Source organism: Hyperolius riggenbachi, chromosome 4 (genome assembly GCF_040937935.1).
Source record: "Hyperolius riggenbachi isolate aHypRig1 chromosome 4, aHypRig1.pri, whole genome shotgun sequence".
Lineage (NCBI taxonomy): Eukaryota > Metazoa > Chordata > Amphibia > Anura > Hyperoliidae > Hyperolius > Hyperolius riggenbachi.
Window position 1 is genome coordinate 218,262,051 of NC_090649.1, and position 15,368 is coordinate 218,277,418.

General features: G+C 41.6%; 1 protein-coding gene across 5 annotated transcripts in view; it reads left to right on the forward strand.

Moving 5' to 3' along the window:
• MCPH1 (microcephalin 1) overlaps nt 1-15,368 on the forward strand; it is a 664,091-nt gene that overhangs the window by 460,936 nt on the left and 187,787 nt on the right. Inside the window, exon 13 of one of the 5 annotated variants that reach the window (XR_011031423.1) lies at nt 5,782-5,882. The exons of the other annotated variants lie outside the window; for them this stretch is intronic. The gene's annotated coding sequence lies outside the window, so the exon portion shown is untranslated. The remainder of the gene's footprint in view (nt 1-5,781; nt 5,883-15,368) is intronic. 5 annotated transcript variants of the gene reach the window in all.

The window sequence follows — 15,368 nt, forward strand, 5'->3', positions numbered from 1 at the left end:
TGAAGGCTGAAGTGGTTAATATATCATAAGGTTTTTTTCACTTTAGGTTTGCTTTAATAAGAATAAACATTGCCTTGCAGCCCCTGATGAGATTCAAACATTAGATTCTCATTATTATTATTCCAGTACAAAGAGTGAAGTACCTCATCAAAATTTAGTAAAGTTGCAGCAAGGCAAAATGAAGTCGGACTGGTTACTTATTGTTACTGCGTTTTGTACTTTTTAAATATATTATTTAAACATCTAAAATAAATTATTTTTCATTTAACCTCCTTGGCGGTTATCCCGAGCTAGGGCCGGGGTGGAAAACAGCAGCTAAGAGCGGTGATCCCGACCTCTGCTTGGGGTAGCCGCCGGAGGCTGAATGCTGAGCAATGCGCGCAGTGGGAGTGTTTCTACATACCTCCTGGGGATCCTGACGTCGACTGGCATTCTTCTTCCTCTCCGGGGCTCTGCTTCATGCTGGTGAGATTGCCGGCTGTCGTCATGACGACAGCTGGAAATTTCACTTTAGCGTTGCAGTGCCACCCGAAGGATGGATGCTTCACTGCAGCGCTGGAGCCAGGGAGGTGAGTGATTACTGGGCTGCTGCAGATCTCCCTGGCAGCATAATTTTTTCCAGGTTTTAGGGTCTGAAAGGGTGCAAAAAAATTGCACTGCTTTTAGACCCTAAAATCCGGAAAGAATCAGAACGCCAAGAGGGTTAAAGCACAGTAGTGGGAAGAGCAACAATAACTGCTTAAAGTGGATTCGAGATGAACTTTTACTCATTGTATAATTGTGTTCATTTCCTATTGTTTATAGGGCATTCCTCAAGCCAAATACTTTTTTGTTTTTTTTAATACTCTATTCCCTATAAACTAAACAAGCCTCGCCCACAGCTTTTCAGAGAGCCTTGGCATTTTCAGACAGTAGCAAGGGCTCATGTGCAGGATTAGGGGGAGGTATTACTAACCAGAGATTTCAGAGGCAGAGGGGATGAGGGGGGATTAGGTTATTTTCACAGGCTGAGTGCTGAAGAGGCAGATAAGCTTACCTGTGTGTAATGTTTACAAACAACATGGCTGCTGTCATTGTATCACAGGAAGAAATAATCTATTGAAACTATCTAAACTTTAGATAAGATATATAGACAAGTTACTTGTTATAGGTTTTCATCTCGGATCCGCTTTAACTCCAACCCTCAGCATATGTTTGTTTGGATCACAGAATAAAAAAGTTATTTATTTTATATAGCACTATAATTTGTCATTTTACACAATGCTCTATGGAGTACATAGTCCTGTCAACAACTGTGCCTCAAAGGAGCTCAGTGTAGCCCATACCATAGTCACAGGGTGTAACAACAATCCAATGAAGAAATTGGCATGTGGCCTTTTCCCCTCAACTTCACCTTCACACTTTGCAGAGCAGTGCAGAGGGCAGTGTAATAATAATGTGCTCCAGCACTGCATTGGATCTCCTTAGTTCTGTCTGGCAGCCACGCACTCTATGCTGGCATCCTACAACTTCTGATGTATGGCAAGGGATTGAGGACTATAGTTATGCTACTGGCCTAAGTCCTGTTTTAGGGTAAGACCATTCATTTTACAGTGTGTTTTGTGGCTGGGAGAGGAAAGCAAAAACCCATGAAATCACAGGGAGAGCATGCAAACTTCATGCAGATCCAAACTTGGGGCTCTATTGCTGAAAGTTGTGCATGATGTGCCTTCTTGCCTATTTCAGGAGATCTTTTTGGCTCTGTAGTAGGGGACTGTTTCTGCACTGTATCACATACTTGTGCTTAGCATCCCATTAGCCCTCAGAGTCATTCTGAGTGGTTCTCATACTGCTACCACTTTTGCATCAAAGATAATGTAATTTGAAGATTTGTTTTCTTTTTATTGAATAACATAGGCTGTATGCCAGGGAGGTGGGCATGGCTAGCCCTCCTGGTTACTATCCCTGGTGTTGGAAGTGAAGAGTTTCTCCATTTTAAATATTGTTCAGTGTCGAAGGTTTTGTGCCAGTATATGCAAGTGAGAAGCACTAAGGTTTCTGTCTGTTACTCTGACATGCTAGATTGCCTTGGCTTGTGAATATCAAGCGCTTAGCAGCTCTTAATGACTTGTTCACAGCCCCTGCAAAGTAGCTACAAGCAATTTCGTCCATTGGTCTTACTATTTTAGGCTTTGTTATCAGAGTGATTAGAGGCTGAGCTGTACCGTTTTATCTGTGGAGGGGGATTCCAGACAGGCTCTCTAATGGGAAGTCTTGGGAAAACCAACAACCCACAAGAAGTTACGTATAATTATTATCCTGCATGTGAATACTCAAAAATTAGAATACTTTTTTTTTTCATTAGAATCAGTAAATGCTTTTTTACGATGATCTTAAAGAGAACCTAGGGCAACCATGGCCATTACAACTAAGCTTTGATATTTGTCCGTTCTTGTTATAGAGATAATAACCCACACAATGTTGGCAGCTTTTGCATGATGCTTTGTGGAGAATGCCACGGATGGCTCAGTCACCACTCTCCCAGCCCCATACTGTACATAGATTTTCCAGCATTCAGGACCACAGTCTATGTACTGGCAAACCAAGAGCATGGTTACACACAGCAATTGTCCACACACTTGCAATTAAATTGCATCCTGAGTTTATGTTAAGTTTCTACCAGCAGGGCCCATGCTTCTATAGGGATGAACTTGTGATATCACAGGGCCCCAGAGTCAGCTGATGGCCCCTTTTGGGTCTCCCTTCAAGTGAGTAGTGGTCCCCTGGGGCCACCGCAGAGTACTCACAGCTGAGCAAACTCCATTCTCGCCTGCACACTCCCTTCTTCAGTCTGTGTCCTTCTGCCTTCATCTTCGCCAGCATCTCTTCTCCTTGAGTCAACTGCATGTTTTCACTAGTGATGTGCACTACATAGCTACTCGTAAACACGGCTGAGGGGGGGGGCTTAACTTGCCCATGCTGCCGCCTTAGCTAATGCGCTCCACTCCCGTTCCATGTCACTTCCATGCTTCCTCAGGCTGAAGGAGGAAGCATGGGAGTGAGGTGGAAGGCGAGTGGAGCGCATCAGCTAAGGCAGTGGCGGCATGGGTAAGTTCACCCCTCTCTACCGCGGGCAGTGCTGTCTAATTTAAATTTTGATTATGAGTTACTCGTAGTCCACACAACGAGTTTTCACATTTCAAGAGGAACTTAACTGTGAACATAACATAATAAATACAATTGCTTTATTTTTGAAATATTACGTTATAAACTATATAGTCCTTGTTTGCCCATTGTAAAATCTTTCCTCATCTGGATTTACATTCTGACATTTATCACAGTTGGTGACAACTTTACTGCTGGCAGGTGCATCACTACAGAAGGTTAATTTACTGTTCCAAAAAGAACACCTGGTCTCTCAGAGTGCATAGTAAACAGCCATTAGCTGATAAACGGCTATTTCTCATAACACATATTATAACACAGTTATAATATTCATATACTTAAACTGATGTACATAAGTGTACATTATTAAAACTGCTTTGTTAAAGCTCTTTCACACTACATGCATTTTTTTGCATTTTTCAAATGTTTGTCTTTGGCAAATCACCTATATATTTGAAATCCATTGTAACAGTCATATCACATTGTGCTTGTGGTGCATTTTTTAAATGCATAGCTGCATTTATTTTAAAGGAAAACCCTTGTGACATTGAGTGGAATCAAAATAAACAATTCCGAAGTGCAAGCACATCCACATTTGACCATGTTTTAACACAAGTGCACTTCTGTCTGATGAGTTTTATGTGCAGAAAAATTAGTAAATGCTCTGTACAGTAGTCTGTGTGGCAACCTTAGTAATAAAGGTGGTAGGCCTTATTCACGTTATAAATCGCAAGCGCTGAGCGATTTGAGCAATTTTGTTAGCGCTTTTCTAAGCGATTTCTGAGCGATTTGCGCTTAGTAAAGCTCTTTTCTAAGCACTTTTGTGGTTTTTTTTTCCACCTCCTGATATCAGTCAGGAAGTGAACTCTTTGCCCCGGAAATGAATAAATACAATGTATTTATTCATTAAAAGCACTCGGAAAATCGCTTTTCAAAGTGGTTTTTCATACGCTTCGCGATTTCCCTATCCTTTTTATTGAATCGCAACCGCTCTGATAATGGTGCAGGAGCCGCGTTTGCAAATGGGTAGAAAGCTCATTGCTTATGTGAGAACACTTACATAAGTTTAACATCACACAAGTGCTTTTAAGGCGATTTTTCAAATCGCCAGTGCTAAAAAAAACTTAAATCGCCATTAATGTGAACAAGCCAGTAAAGTGCTTTCGGTTAATACCTAGTTCAGCTTGCTTACAGGCACTTGTATTTATACAATGAGAGGCAGAACCATCCTCCTCTGTGTTGCTGATGCTGGGAGGAGTGTACACTTCATAACAAGGCATTTGACTGCATGTCTTCATTCCGCTTTTATAGAACTAACAATGATTAGAGTTGCAGTTGATATATAGGAGTCTGGGTTCTCAAAACACACCTATTCAGACAAGCCAATAAATTGCTATAGGAGGTTTACTGCCTCATCAGCTAACGCCTGTCTCTCCTTCCATAATCTCTCCAACCCACTACGATCCAGTTTGCAAGCTTGCAAGGGCACGGACCTCCTCCTAGTGTTTCTTATTCTCCTGTCATTTATCATATGAACATGTATTAGTATTGGTGATGTCTCAAACCACTCAACAATGTTTGTATTTGTATTGCTGGATGCCCTGATTGTATATGTATACACACTACCCACTATTTCTTTTGTACAATGTACAGTGCTATTGAAGTTGTTGGCACTATATAAATAGTATGTGCTCTCCGTGTAAGCAATACAGGACATTTGTATGCTGCCTGCTGTGGTCTTGAAGTAGTTAACTCCAAGCTGAGTCTGCTTTATGTTGTCTGTCAGTATCTCTGCAGCCAGGTCACACACACAATTCACTAGTCTTTTAGACTCCGTATCCTGCTTCATTAAGATTTCGGAATCTTTTGAACATTTAAAATGATTTTCCTAAATTGACTCCCCCATCTGTCCTTGACACCTCGATTTATTAATACTGGTTACAGCCCCCTGTAGCTGAACACTTCTGTGGAAGAGAGGGGAGGCCCTTGGGACTGTGAAAGGGTAATTTGCGGGTATACATATTATATGTTCCCAATTTATGAGTTTTAGCTTTTTTCTTTTTTTTTTTCTTTTTTTTTATTACTTTTTTAACCTTAATAAACTCTTGTTTAAAGGGAAGGTCCAAGCAAAAAAAAAAAATGAGTTTCACTTACCTGGGGCTTCTACCAGCCCCATGTAGCCATCCTGTGCCCTCGTAGTCACTCACTGCTGCTCCAGTCCCCCGCTGGCAGCTTTCTGACCTCGGAGGTCAGGGCCGCATTGCATACATTTTTACGCATTCCAGCTAGTGCAGTAACAAAAATGTATGCGTTGCACCACTAACGCGTAAAAATGTATATGTTAATGTTCCTGCACTAGCGGGAATGCGTAAAAATGTACGCAATGCGGCCCTGACCTCCGAGGTCAGAAAGCTGCCAGCGGGGGACTGGAGCAGCAGTGAGTGACTATGAGGGCACAGGATGGCTACATGGGGCTGGTAGAAGCCCCAGGTAAGTTAAACTCATTTTTTTTTTTTGCTTGGACCTTCCCTTTAATACTTTTACGGTACCGTATTTGCCGCCATATAAGACGTACCTAGGTTTAGAGGGCAAAAACCAAGGAAAAAATATACTAAATCTGGTGCTTCCATGTTCCAGGAGCGTCTATATTGCTAATCAGGAAGTAGAAAGTGTATAAGCACGGCTGTGCAGACAGAGGAGACCAGCGGCAAGTGATCGACGGTTGCAGTGGAAGGAAGGTGAGTTGTTCATACAATCTTCCACTGCATTTACTCTGCAAAAGGAGGGAGCACTGAGGGGGGCCAAGGGGAGAGGGGGGATGGAGATGTCAAGCCCCCCTCCCCGCGGCTGAGTCCCATTGAGGCCGCATCTCCCCCCTCCGGCACCTATACCTAGCTAACAACATATACTGGCTGCACCTATACCTAACTATCTATACTGAAGGCACCTATGCCTAGCTACCTATACTGAAGGCACCTATAGCTAGCTACCTGTACTGGGGCCACCTATACCTAGCTAACCTATACTGGCAACATCTATACATAGCTAACCTATACTAGTAACTCCTACAGTGGGATGTGAAAGTTTGGGCAACGTTGTTAATCGCCATTATTTTCTTGTATAAATCGTTGGTTGTTACGATAAAAAATGTCTGTTAAATATATCATATATGAGACACACACAGTGATATTTGAGAAGTGAAATGAAGTTTATTGTATTTACAGAAAGTGTGCAATAATTGTTTAAATAAGATTAGGCAGGTGCATAAATTTGAGTACCACAAAAAAGAAATGAAATCATTATTTAGTAGATCCTCCTTTTGCAGAAATTACAGCCTCATAACGATTCCTGTAGGTTCCAATAAGAGTCTAGATTCTGATTGAAGGTATTTTGGACCATTTCTCGTCTGGACTACTGCAACGTACTACTTTGTGGACTACCTTCTAACAAACTGGCCCCGCTCCAGTCGGTACTGAACTCATCTGCTCGTCTCATTCATCTTTCTTCTCGATCTTCCTCAGCTGACCCCCTTTGTCAAGCTCTTCACTGGCTGCCAATTAACCAGAGGATCCAGTTCAAACTCCTAACCCTAATCTACAAAGCTCTCCACAATCTCTCTCCCCGGTACATATCATCACTCATTTCCAGATACAAACCCAATCTCAATCTCAGATCTGCACACGATCTTCTGTTGTCCTCCTCTAGAATCACCTCCTCACATTCCCGCTTACATGATTTTGCATGCGCTTCACCCCTTCTCTGTAATCCCCTCCCACAACAAATCCGTCACTCGCCAACCTTTGTTACTTTTAAACGCTCTCTAAAAACGTATTTGTTCCAACAAGCATATGCGCTACCCTAGGCCACTTCCCTTTGTCCTAAGACCAAATTGCACTCCTACTAGTTATCCTAAAACACACTGCCTTTAAATATTTTATCATATACTACCCCTCCTCTTGTTTCCCCCCATTCCCTTTAGATTGTAAGCTTGCAAGGGCAGGGCTCTCTCCCCCTTTTGTGTCTTGGAAATCATTATACATTTTATTCATCATGTTACTTTTATCACTGTCATTACCACTTCTGTATTTTGTATTCTGCATGCTGTATCATTTTTTGTATTTTGTCACTAATTATGTATCTTGTATATTAGTGTACACCATTGTCTGTATTATGTACCCCATGTTCGTTTCTTACTTTGTACAGCACCACGGAATATGTTGGGGCTTTATAAATCAATAATAATAATTCCTCTTTACAAAACATCTCTAGCTCATTCAGGTTTGATGGCTCCCAAGCATAGACAGCTCTCTTTAACTCACACCACAGATTTTCAACTATATTCAGGTCTGGGAACTGAGATGGCCATTCCAGAACGTTGTACTTGTTCCTCTGCATGAATGCCTTAGTGGATTTTGAGCAGTGTTTGGAGTCGTTGTCTTGTTGAAAGATCCAGCCCTGACGCAGTTTCAGCTTTGTCACTGATTCCTGAACATTGGTCTCCAGAATCTGCTGATACTGAGTGGAATCCATGCGTCCCTCAACTTTGACAAGGTTCCCAGTTCTTGCACTGGTCACACAGCCCCACAGCATGATGGAACCACCACCATATTTTACTGTAGGTAGCAGGTGTTTTTCTTGAAATGCTAGGTTGTTTTTCCTCCATGCATAACGCCCACTGTTATGCCCAAATAACTAAATTTTAGTTTCATCAGTCCACAGCACCTTATTCCAAAATGAAGCTGGCTTGCCCAAATGTGCTTTAACATACCTCAAGCGGCTCTGTTTGTGCTGTGGGTGAAGAAAAGGATTCCTCTGCATACAGCATCTCCTTGTGTAAAGTGGGGCAAATGGTTGAATAATGCACAGCGACTCCATCTGCAGCAAGATGATGTTGTAGGTCTTTGGTGCTGGTCTGTGGGTTGACTCTGACTGTTCTCACCATTCCGTCGCTTCTGTTTATCCAAGATTTTTCTTCGTCTGCCACTTCGAGCCTTAACTTGAACTGAGCCTGTGGTCTTCCATTTCCTCAATATGTTCCTAACTGTGGAAACAGAAAGCTGAAATCTCTGAGACAGCTTTCTGTATCCTTCCCCAATCCATGACGGTGAACAATCTTTGTCTTCAGGTCATTTGAGAGTTGTTTTGAGACCCCCATGTTGCTATTCTTCAGAGAAAATTAAGAGGAGTGAAACTTACAATTGACCCCCTTAGATACTCTTTCTTATAATTGGATTCACCTGTGCATGGAGGTTAGGGGTCACTGAGCTTACCAAGCCAATTTGAGTTCCAATCATTAGTTCTAAAAGTTTTGGAATCAATAAAATGACAACAGTGCCCACATTTATGCACCTGCCTAATTTTATTTAAACAATGATTGCACACTTTCTGTAAATGCAATAAACTTCATCTCACTTCTCAAATATCACTGTGTGTGTCTCCTATATGATATATTTAACTAACATTTTTCATCGTAAAAACCAACGATTTACACAGGAAAATCATGATGATTAACAACGTTGTTCAAACTTTTGCATCCCACTGTATAGATAGCTATCTATACTGGGGGCACCTACAGCTGGCTACCTATATTGGGGGCACCCATACCTGACTACCTATACTGGGGTATACAGAAATAACACCAGCAACTTAATGCATTTGCATTATTTAATTTGCTGGTGTTATTATTCCTATATAAAGTAATGAGGACACTGTAATGTAATGATGTAATGAGGACTTTGTAATGTAAATCCTGTAACGAGGACACTGAAATCTCTAGTCTTGAGGTGTCACCTAATGATACATTTTTTGTTATTGTTTTTGTCTTACCAAATATATGTAGTAGAAGGGTACACTGAGTGAATACACTTTGAATTTAAACATTAGGCAGCCCCTCATACTACATAGGAATGGTAAGATTGTACAAAAAGATTGTATCATTAGTGGGCACCTTTACTTCAATTATGCTCACATCTGCATATAGCCTTCAAGCCCCATCTAACATCCAGCTACAAATGGTATGTTCAGCTTGACTGTGGTCTGCTCCAACACTATTGCCTCCAGTCCTTCCCACTTCATCCTAGGATGAAAAAGCATCTGAAGCAGTGTGTCCCCATAGCAACTGTTTGTTGAGGAACTAGCTAGGTTCTCCAATTAATGTGTGAGCCATGTTGTGGGACTGTTCATCTATGCATAGTCAGTTTGTCGTCTTTTAAATAATAGGCTGTGTGACTGTACAGGTCCACCGTCTTATGTTTAGATGTTCCTGTCCACCCAATACAGAACATAACAGTTGCTGGGGAACCAGGAATGCTGCTGCTCATTTCTTGCAGTCTTATTGGTATTCAACGGGAAATCCTGTGCCATCCAAATTTCAAAATGGAACTAGTGCAGCATGACTAGGATGGCATTTTGGTGGGTTGAGCACTCAAGTACAAATGGTTGAACATGTTATATAAGACAGGGTAATAGAGAGACACAGTATCACTGTAACGACAGAGGAAGAAAGGGCATTTGTGAATGTTGGATCACCTCTGGGGAGAATTGTAGAAGAGAGTGCTTTATTTGATTAGGAGTAAAATTTAGTAGCTCTGGCCCTTCGCAGAAGGCACCCGGGCAGGGGAGTGCAAGTAGCGCATGCACAGAAGCCGCTATGGAGGGGACAGCAGAAGAAGTGTGAGTGGAACTGTGGTGAGGGACACTGAGACTTCTAGGGGCTGGAATAAACCCCAAATAAGTAAAGATGCAATCATTTCTTTAGCCTCAAGTATCCTTTAAAGCAGACCTGACCTCAAAATGTCCTCTCTGCTCTAAAAGATCCGCAACAGCATAAAAACCTTTAAACAAAAAACATTTCTTTGTTACAGCTGAAACAAATCCTAAAATCTACATTATTTCTACTTCCTGATTCATGGAGGCAGACATATTGTTAACAGCCTGTTCTTTCAAATGGGCTTATCTGCCGTGGCAGTCAGGTGCCCTAGGCAAGAGATCAGATTACAACTTGTGATTAGATACAAATAAGGGGGGAATTAAATAGGCCAAACTCTCTAAATACATGCAGATTGCATTTATCTATGTTTTCTTTCTGTCCTGTGGTAGAGTTCAGGTCCACTTTAAGTGAGCAACTGTGGTTTCCCATGATGCCTCACTCCTGAATATACAGTCGATCTCTTTAGTGGTTCTGGGTCAACAACAACAAATAACATTTGTAAAGCGCTTTTCTCCCATGGGACTCAAAGCGCATAAGCATGGCTCAGGCACAGAGGAAGAATTTTATAAGTCTGGAAATGCCAGGCTAAACAGGTGGCTTTTCAGTCTGGATTTGAATAGCTCCAGGGATGGTGCTGTCTTTACTGGGTGTGGCAGGGAGTTCCAAAGAGTAGGGGCAGCATGACAGAAGGCTCTATCTCCAGATTTTTTGAGGTGCACTCTGGGAGTGACCAAGTTTATAGAACTTGCTGAACTGAGGTTGTGAGAGGTGTGGTGCAGCTTTAGCCGGTCCTTCATGTATCCAGGGCCCAGATTGTGCAGGGATTTGAATGTCAGCAGTCCAATCTTGAAGAGTATTCTCCATTCTACTGGTAGCCAGTGCAGTGGTCTACTGAGCACGCCCAGCCGGGCTGCAGCTCTCTTAAGCTGCTCCAGACCTTGTCTCAGATTTCTACACCTTTAAATACAGACGGTCACCAGGAGTTACCTGGGTATTCCTTAGTACTGGTCCAAACCCTATCCCATAGAGACCAGAAAGACCAAAACAGGCTGTCTGCATGATGGGTTGATGTGTGTCTGTAAAATGTATAAGCTATAGGCTTGCCATACGACAGTGGTTCTGGATGTGGGCCTGGCTTCAGGGGCATAAAGGGATAATTTACATATTCAGGAGTGATGCATCATGGGAACCCACAGTTGCTTACTTACAGCTGAATTATCATAAATACCTTCTTTTTTAAGTAGGTAAATTATAGTCAGCATTGCTTTTCAGTAGGAGGGCTTTCGGTCTCTTTTAGCCCCCTATACTTTTCTAGTGGTTCTGGGTAACCATCAGCTTACCTGGGTATTCCTTATTTGATTAGGAACATTTTAAGCATTTTACTAATTTAAATTTGCTATTTGGAGGACAAATTGCTTTTGAATAGGTTATTTAAAAAGTGTGATACAGAATGATTGAAGCTCCCTCTGATCCTTTGTATCCAGTTTTTTTTTCTAGGAACTGTAACATGTATATACCAGCTCTTGTGGTATTGGTTTGGTTGTAAAATCACTGTCAGTTTCTGGGGAACTTGTATTTTGAGGTTTCTATTGCATATTGTTGAGAAAGAAACCAGACAGCTTAGATTCCCTTGGGAACAGATGAGGGGATTATACAATGACTGGAAGATCTATAGCGTTCATGGCTTTCCTAATATGTACTTCTCTGTTATCCTTAAAGGACACTGACAACTAGAATAGCAGATAACTGTATATTGAAAAGTGTAGCAAAGTATGATAAAGCAATCTGTGGACTCAAAATCTATTTTGTTTTGGAACTTCTATCTACAGTATTTATATACACAGTGGGACAGATTATGAGTTGCCATCAGGGTGAGAGTTTCTTCCTCTGCCCAAAGCCATTACCTGACCACATACAGTACCTCTTAAAGCTGTCATCTTTTGATCTTTCCTTATATATGGTTATGGGTCCGTAGGCAGCACATGTGTACAGTTAACACTCTACGCATTAATAATAATGAAATAACTGGGATCACATCATGTTTATGGCAAACAAAGGCCGTGGTTCTTACTGTTTTTGCATAGGTTATCCTTAAAGGAAACCAGAGACGAACTTAATTGAAATATTTATACATACCTGGGGCTTCCTCCAGCCCCATCCTCACAGATCACTCCCACTCCACCGCCATCAGTCTTCTCCCTCTTCTGCACTGGGTCCTGTTAGTTCCTGTCACAAGTGCAGTGCACTCTCTCTGTCTCACTCCAGCGGAGAATAGTACTGCACCTAGGCAGTACTATTCTCTGCCAGAGGGAGTGGAGGGAGAGCACTGCGCTCGCTCAGACTGTCCACGACTGGCCAAACTAACAGGACCCAGTGCAGAAGAGGGAGAAGACTGAGGATGTGGGAGTGATCCGTGCGGATGGGGCTGAAGGAAGCCCCAGGTATCTATAAATAGTTTCATTAAGTTTGTCTCTGGTACACTTTAAAAACTAACTTATTAAATAACTTACAAATCTTTAATAATAAACATCAGACATTTTTATGAAGTCTGTCCGGCCTCTGGTTTTAGAGCCCTGGCAGGCTTCAGACTGCTAATACCCCTTCTGTTCCCTGCTCATCTACAGCAGGCTGCACAAATTCCACAAATTGGACTTTGTGGGGGACTGTTTAAGTGAAAAATCTTTTGACACAGATGATTTATTATCGATCAAATCCTATGAAGGTGATCCCAATTTGGATCAGTTCAGGGCTATGCATCAAGTTACTAAAACAAAGAGCATCTATGTTAAATGGCAGATCCTTAAAATGGTGCCTGTAAAATGTATATATAAAACACTCTTGGATCTTGGATTCTATGTTTAATTAAAAACTGTACAAAGACAACACATCAGATGTTGAGAATGATAAATAATATTGTATTCAATGCAATGCCAGCAACATGTTTAAATAAGGGACATTTTACCACTGTTGCATCACCTCCTCTTTTAACAGCCACTCAGTTTGGGAAAGGAGAAAGCCAAATGCCGTAGCTTTGCCATCATTTGAAGTGCTTTGCTAATTCTATTAAATTGGGTGGCTGTGACCAAATTATATGTTTGTTCAAATGCATAGAAAATATTCATTTCCCAAAGAAGTCAGAAAGTGAAACTGATGACCTGACAATTCACCTTGTTAGTCATCACTGGGTTAATACTGGGAGAAAACCTATTTTCTACATTTTATTATTATCTCTCATGATCTTTTTGTCATCTGCACTGTATATTAAGCTGCTTAACTACTTTGGCCTCCTGGACGTACTAGCTACGCCCATGAGGACATGTGCACGTCCGCACGCTACCGCGGCCGTTCGCGCGCATGCACGCGCGCTCCCGGCCCGCGGTTCGTTAGCTAGGCAATCAGTGAATCGGGCTATGGTGCCCGATCACTGATTCCTCTCCCCCGCAGAAAAAGCGACAGCTTCTCTCAGAAGCTTCGCTTTTTCTGGCTGTTGCGTCCCCCATGCGTCCCTCTAAGCGTATGTTATGCTTAGAGTGACGTCATGTAAACAAACTCATGGCCGCCATCTTGTGGCCAAAAAGTAAAACTACAACTAAAAGTAAAAAAAATAAAACTCAACACACATTTACAATATAAAACTGCTGTTTACATCCCACCCTCCCAAAAATACCCAAATAAAATGTTTATTATAAAAATAAAAAAAAATTACAATAAAAAAGTCAATATTTACCTAAGGGTCTAAACTTTTTAAATATCAATGTAAAGATGAAATATTTCTATATATTTTTTATTTTAAACTTGTAAATAGTGATAGATGCAAACCGGAAAAAATGCACCTTTATTTCCAAATAAAATATTGTCGCCATACATTGTGATAGGGACATAATTTTAACGGTGTAATAACTGGGACATATGGGCAAATACAATACGTGAGTTTTAATTATGGAGGCATGTATTATTTTAAAACTATAATGGCTGAAAACTGAGAAATAATGATTTTGTTCTGTTTTTTTCTTATTCTACCTGTTAAAATGCATTTACAGTGAAGTGGCTCTTAGCAAAATGTACCACCCAAAGAAAGCCCAAGATATAGATCAGTTCATTGTGATAAGTAGTGATAAAGTTAAAGGCTAATGAATGGGAGGTGAAAATTGCTCGGATGCGTAAAGTGAAAACGACTGAACGACAGGTGTTGAACTCCAGTCCCCGAGAGCCATATCCATGCCAGTGTTTATGACGGAGTGAGAAATGGAGTATTGTGTTCCGCTTGATGAACCACACCATTCATGATTCAGTCTCATTAATTAATTTGAGCAATGCCAAAAATGTGTGAGGACCTCGGCCCTTAAGGACTTGAGTTCGACATCCCTGGTCTAACTAAAGTATTAAACATATCATAAAATTAACAGCTAAAACTATTTGAGTGGTTTCAAGGTACTGGCTGGGTTAACACTCAAGTTTTTCCCTTTATTTAGCTGCTAATTCATAAGCTTGCCATTGCCAGCCAGCATTATCTGATTGTGCTGGAAGTGTACTACCCTGTGTAAACAAGCTAGAAACACTTCCGCTGTATTTAGGGTAAACCAAGAACTTACTCTTTTTTTGTTTGCTTATTAATTACTTAAAGTGAACCTCTAGACTAAAAATACTCAGCAGCACTGAAAAGGCTTGGTGTTTCTTTAACAGTTTCACAGCATCCGAACTTTGTTTTTCTTACCCCAGCCTCATTTTTAGCTGCACAGAAGCTAAGCTCCACCCCACCAAAGAAATCTGCAGGGGCATTTTTCCCCTGATGCTGTGCAAAGCATGATGGGATTTATGATATTAACATTCTCGTTGCCTAGCACGCGTATCTGGGAGGAGAGATCAGGTCACAGGACAGTTGGAACTGTGTGTGTGTGTCATGCTCAGTCACCCCCTTTCAACCAAAAAGATGGCTGCCCCCATGAAAATCACAAACATTTGTCTGTTATTTTAAAACAGGGCGGGTAAGAGATTATATTACCTATCTACAGTATTTTAATTAACATAACTAATGCAACTTAATGACAGTGTGTTTGTTTAGGCTGAAGTTCCTCTTTAAATACAAGTCTATTTGTCCGGCAGCCTTCAGTGAGGTGTAAATATGCATTCAAATGACATCAGACCAGTCTTACAATGGTTCATATTTTTACTGTGTTTAATGTTTTGAAGCTAAAATTTAATATTGTGTAATCCCACTTTAACCCTTTCTGGACCAGCACCCACCCACTGCCCCCTTAAAGACCAGATGGTGCTGGTCCAGCAAACCGCCGCTTCCTGACGAATCGCCGCAAGTTTCCGTCGCTCCCGCCGTACACGCGCTCTGTCCCCGCCGCAGGATGCTCTCTCTGCCGTCGCTATGACGGCAGAGCGCTGTGCGCCGGTCAGGAGCCACTTTCATTGGCTCCTGACCCTGTCACTTCATGTAAGCCAATGGAAACGGCTTACGTGAATGACAGGGCCAGGAGCCAATGAAAACGGCTCCTGCCCGGCTCAC